At 40.2% G+C, this 6,204-nt stretch overlaps 1 pseudogene; it reads right to left on the bottom strand.

The window, feature by feature from the left end:
* Positions 1-4,571: 4,571 nt before the first annotated feature.
* Positions 4,572-5,575, bottom strand: LOC124975031 (growth arrest-specific protein 7-like; annotated as a pseudogene).
* Between the last annotated feature and the right edge of the window lie 629 nt (positions 5,576-6,204).

Here is a 6,204-nt window from a genome sequence, read left to right as displayed (position 1 = left end):
TTTCTTATTCAAGGACTGAGAACTGGAGAGGAGGGTGATACTGGAGATTGCTGAACTGAGTCCACTCCTTCTTCCAGGATGAAGTTGTCTGCTGTTGTCTCCATGGAGTTCCACTGTTGTTTCAGGTCTAGTCCTTGTCCACTAATATGAATTATACACCTAGACAACTTTATTTAAAAATCAATGTCTTACGAGACTTGTCAGAGTATTAAGATTGGAGGTGGGATGCAGTGGATGGAGAAAGGTTTACGAACTCCTGTTGTCAATTCTGCCACCCTCAAGTCTTCAGTATTTTACTAAGAATTATTCTCTTGCCTATACATATCTGCTATTATCTCCCACTCTGAAAATGTCTAGAATCTTACTCTGCTCATTTTTTTGTCAAGAAAATAAGTGGTATTTTCACTTTTGGACATGGTAACATTGGGAATTATGTGAAGTTTGGTGGTTCCTGCACAACTCTATAACTCTTGAAATTGTTATAGTATTTTCCATGTGTAATGATTTTTCTCCAAGTGATCAATGGTAAGCAATCCATTAGGAAAATATAAACAACTAAAAATCTACAATCTATGCATACAACTTTATGAGACTCATTGAAATTTGTAAACTATTTCCTGGAGAATACTTGAACTACTGCTTTTCAAATATTTCATCAGTTATATTTATACTAAAACAATATTTTTCCCTCATCAAAGATTATGTAGGCTGGACAAGGTGGCACAGGCCTGTAATCCCAGTGGCTCTGGAGACTGAGGCAGGAGAATCAAGAGTTCAAAGCCAGTCTCAGCAGAAGTGAGGCATTAAGCAACTAAGTGAGACCATGTCTCTAAATAAAATAAAAATAGGACTGGGAATGTGGCTCAGTGGTCAAGTACCCCTGAGTTCAATCTCTAGTAATGTCCCAAAAAAAGAATATTGTGTAGGTTATATGTTACAATTTCTTGTTTATGTGAAATCCAAATGCAACTGGGCATCCCATACTTTACCTGCAAATCCTTTTGGTGGATCTAATTAGTAGATAGATCTAATTTAATCTATTAATAGATTTTAATAATTGAGATTAGTGATCAGTTTTTCAAATATTTCTAACTTACTTTCACTTCCGACTTCCAAATACTAGTACAAATCAAATAGGTCTAGGACACCTGTTTGATTCATAGGACTTAGTGTTCTAAAACACCAGAGTACTCCAGGGAACCCTAGTTAACAAAGATCATAATGTTTTGTGGTTTATTTGAGCAATAATTTGTCACTTTCCAAGAGTGTCTATGGTCTATGAGAAATTACCATTGCCCTTGTAATCAAGATCAAAGACATTTCTTATCCACTGACCTTACGGAAGAATCAAAAATCATCTCAGTTTATGCATCCCTTTTCTCTGGGTTGGAAGAATTTATGTTTTTCCTCCCTCCCTGGGATGCTCCCTGAGGAAGTAGCATGTAATTCTTGCAGATCGTTATGCCCAAATCTTCTGAGAGATTTAAAAATATGCTTTAAATGTCTGATAATTAACTAGGAATCCCTACATTTTTCCCAGTGGGAAAAAGTATGGAAAAACTCAAACAAAGGAACAAGCTAGCAAAACTGATCTATCCAGTTCCACGGAGGCCTACATGATATCGTGGCACTGAATTCACTCATGATGAGTCAACAGTTCAAACAGCAGCTGATCATATTAAGTTGGGCAATCGTTGTAATACCATACCTCATTAAATCAATTGCAATGCAATGATCTGTATTATATACATATGTAATACACTGTATATCCAAACATTGTTGAATAATGCTCAGTATAACCATAACAAGAGTAAAATCCTCTGTTAGTGGACACCAGCTCTGATTACTTTGTAACAATGACATTTTTTTTCATGATTTCTGTATTAAAAATTGTATACATAGAAACAGTGATAAGTGAACACTTTTCCACATACTTGTTGGTCATTCATTTGTCTGTACTTCTAAAATTTCTAAACTTTAACCTATTTTTAAATAAGGCTGTTATTTTGATTGATCTTTGGAATATTTATAAGTTTTCTAGATCAATCTAAGTCTTTGAATTTTATTCTAGAAGCCATTTTGCTGTTCATATTTAGTTCTCTTTTCCATTGTCCTTCAGTGCTACATAGCAGAGATGTTGTAAAACTGGTGTCAGGAGAAAACAGCCTCCCATCCAAGACTTCTTCATATAGAAAATGGATTTGGATGCTTGGAATGGGGCAGGTAGGAGAAACCAGGAAGAAAATGAAGCCATATGACAAGGTCTAGAGTCACAGAACACTCCCAAGAATAGGATTCTGGAGAAATAAGAATCAGGCTCTGCTCTCACATAAAGCCTTGATTTAATTGTCCTGTACATTTGCGTGTTAAGAAATTAGGGATTCTATCTTGGATATATGAGTCTTTTTGTGGAGAAGTCTGAATTTTGATGTATTACTCTAAAAAGTTTTTTGTTTGTTTTTGTTTTCGGTTCATTTATTTATTTAACTTTAGGATAAAATTAGTATGATTTTACTCAGAATGCAAATTCTCACCTGTAAGTGTGAATATAAATATTCCTTCATATTTAGCCTTCTCTGGGCTGCAGGGTTTTACCCACACCTACATGTTTTCTCGTCAGCAAATTAGGGTTTGGACATGGAATATGTATTTCTCTTTGTCTGGTGGTATATTTTATGGATTCTTCCAAATTTTCCTTGTGGTGTGGTTGTTACAAATTCTGCTTCTCATTCATTAATTCAGAAAGACTGAATTTTATATGAGCTTGCTCTCAAGTTGTCTAGACTAGATGTCCCCTCAAAGTACAAGTAGTAAAACTGAGAAAATTACTCATTCCTTTAGTGGAAATGCATTTCAGAATCTGCCTGATTATTTCTCTCTGGTAATTGCTTATTTTCTCCTCAAAAATTGTTCCTTATCTCTGCAATGTTTTGACTTATTATTAATTATTTGATAGTAACCAGTATCATCAGGGAGTCATATCTTTCTTTTCATTTTTAGATTTTTTATTTGAATGATAAAAATTATACTTCGGGTCATTTCTACTCTTTTAAATATATTGCTTTGCAATTTCTTTCTTTTTCTGGTTTGCTTTAGTATATTGGACATCATTCTAATATAAACTATGAGAAAGCAATTCTGATTCAATGGAAGAGATGGCAAGAGAGTCAAGATTAATGTCATCCATTATTAGCATGTAAAACTGAGGGAAATATCAGTTAATTGTGCTGGTAGAATTCTGCCCCTATTAAGGGTCAAGTCCAAAGTCATCAATGGGAAAGATGAAGAAAGATGGACTCTCACAGTGTGAATTTCTGACTAGAATCTGTTCCTTACTCACTCTGCCAATTTTTCATCCCAGTCCCCTCAGACTGATTCTCTAGTTTGAGATGTTGGAGATCACATTTGCTTAGTAAAGGAAGTGATGGGCTGAACCCAGTGGCAGTGTTGAAATGTTTCCCAAGTCACACTTGGCCCAAACTTCTCCAGGGAAGGTGGACAGAGGGACAGGGGGTGCTGGCACCAAGGGAGGGCTTGGCACATGGCTCTGACAAGTTCAGAGGAGTTAGAGACCCAGGTGGCAGGACACACCTGGATAGTGTCTGTAGTGACCATAGGAGGACAGCATTCCAAACTCCATCATGCATAAGCAGATGGAGCCATATGGGGGATGACAAAAACTTGCCTTAACCTGTCTCTCATATGGGACTGACCCAGCCCCCTTATACCCATGGTGAGCAACCCGGGAGAGTGGTGGTCAGTATAGTCCAGTTTTGGACAGAACACCATGGTAGACAGACCCCTATTTGGTTTCTGAGGTGAGCTGGTTCATCTCCATCTCTCAAAGTTTCTAAACATGCACACAGCTGAAGGAGGTCTTGCTGACTGAGAGCTTTGGAAAGCTCCCTCTAGTAAGACTGGGCAGGAGTGGCAGGGTAGAGGTGGATACTGCCTTGAGAAAGCAGCTGAAAAATGCGTGGATTGGGATTTTCACAGACATCAGAGATGATACCTGGTTTGATAGGAACCATGATTCAATGCTCTGATTTGGGGCTAATTTGCCTTGGGGCAAATTTGCTAAATGAGGTAATTCCATCCTGACCTCCTTTGGCAGGGTTGGTCTGGGAAAACAGAAAACAGGCCTTCCCAAGACTCATGGGGATGAAAAGTGGCCAAGAAAAGGCAAATTTGGCTCCCAGTATATAATGAGAAAAACAGAGAGAGGACTTTAAAGGATTCTAGGTGCAGACTGAGCTAATGTCACCTTCTTTCCATGATTCTGATTCTGGTATTGACTTGGAGGCCGACGTAGCCCTTCCCTGATCTTCTAAAGCCCCAGAGGTAAAGGGACCAAGCTGGAGGATGGATCTTGAGGCATCCAAGGGCACGAGTGTGTGAAAGCTACTCCTATGGAACTCAACAGGGACCACAATGTTCCAGCCTCAGTTTATTCTCAGAGGAACAACAAGGCATGGGGTCTGGGGGACTTCAGTCTTGGAAACAAGGGCAGAGTTGCAGGTCTGTCTTCTTGGCAGATCCATATTTTGGATCTCCCAGTTGGGTCATCCAGATCACCCTTCTGGAATCAACAGCTTTCTCCTCTCTCTCCTCTGTGGACAGGACAGTGGATGGGAGGGCAGCTTCACCCAATGGAAGTCACCACCTCCTCTCCATGGGACTCCCAACCCCTCTCCTGAGACGGACTCCCCCAGGGCCACACAGGCGTGTCTAGATCTCCATGGCCATAGGATGTTTCCTGTTTTGTGCTCTCTGATCCACAGCTCTCTGTCTGTGGCTAGGTCCACTTTTCAAAGCAGTTGGTCCACAGGCTCCACTGTGCTTTGATTGCACATGTCCCTCTCATGCCGCAATTGTGTGTATCGGCACAGATGTTGCCAGATCATCTCCACCCTCTCTACTTCCAGCCACTCCAACTCCAAACTGGTGGTCACCATCTCTTCAAACCATGTGGACTGGGCCCTATTGTATAGGTCCACACAGGGCATGAAGTCATTGCCAGCCTGTGTGGACTTCCTCCTGGCTTTTTGATGTTCTCCTCCATCTTTTTGCTCAGCTTGATCTCCAACTGCTGGGTCTTCATCTGTAGGTCTCTCTGCCACTCTTTGAGGGTTTTCTGGGCCTCCTCCATAGCGACTGGTGAGTTGCTTGTGGAGGTCAGTGATATGGTGGTCACACTTTTTCATGTCTTTCTTGAAGTTCTCACAGAAGTTCATTAGGGACTTTTCTATCTCATTGTGAACTTGAGATGAACTTCTGCTTCATCTGCCAGGGTTTTCTTCACGTAGGTCCATGCTTCTCACAGGGAACCTTCCTCCTATACAGCCACGGAGTTCTGAGAGAGCTTAACCAAGTTCTTAGCACGTTCTTCTTCAATCTTTATCCTCTATCAGATGAATTTGGACATTTCTTTCTGCATCTGTTTGCCTTTAAGTTGATTTTGCATCATCAGTTCGAGCCCAGTCATGGTGCCATTGCTTTGGGGTTCCTTCTAATCAGTCCAGAAGTAGTCACAGTAGCTCCACTCAGTTGGCTTTAGCAGTTGCTGTTCAGGCATTGTGTCTGGGTGAAGGAATGGCACACAATTTATCATTTTCTCTGTGTGGTCAACTTTATTTTCAAGATTTTATATTTTGTCTTCATTGCCTGAGATTCAGTCTTCCAAGTGGTCTTGTCTGTTGGTGATACTTTCCATTGAATTTTCAGTTTGGCTTATTGATTGCTTCCTTTCAAGGTTTTCTTCTAGTTTTCAGGATTTCTATCTCTTTATTGAAGTGATCTTTCACCTCCTGAAATACACAACTGATTTCACTCCTTATACCCTCCTTTAAGTTGTGGAGCGATTTTACAAAGTAAATTCTGAACCACTTCTCTGACATTTCTTCTACTGTGTCGTCAATGGATTCTATTATTGGAGCATGTTGGTTTGTTTGGAGTCCTTTATTCCCTTGTGTTTTCATGTTGTTTGTGTGTCTTCCCACCTAGCTATGTAGATCTAAGGCAGTACAGTTTCCACTCTGTAGATTTATAGTGTCCCTGAAGGTTTCCAATACCTGCCTTTAAAGGGGGGGAGGTCAATATTAATAGCACAGATCTGAGTTTCAGTTTCAATAGGTTCCAAGGTGCTGCAGTTGCAAGATGACTCCTGGATTGCCTATGAACAATAGGCCCCAGGGAGGGAACTTC

The sequence above is a fragment of the Sciurus carolinensis genome, unplaced genomic scaffold, assembly GCF_902686445.1.
Source record: "Sciurus carolinensis unplaced genomic scaffold, mSciCar1.2, whole genome shotgun sequence".
NCBI lineage: Eukaryota > Metazoa > Chordata > Mammalia > Rodentia > Sciuridae > Sciurus > Sciurus carolinensis.
This window is presented reverse-complemented; position numbering and strand designations above follow the sequence as displayed.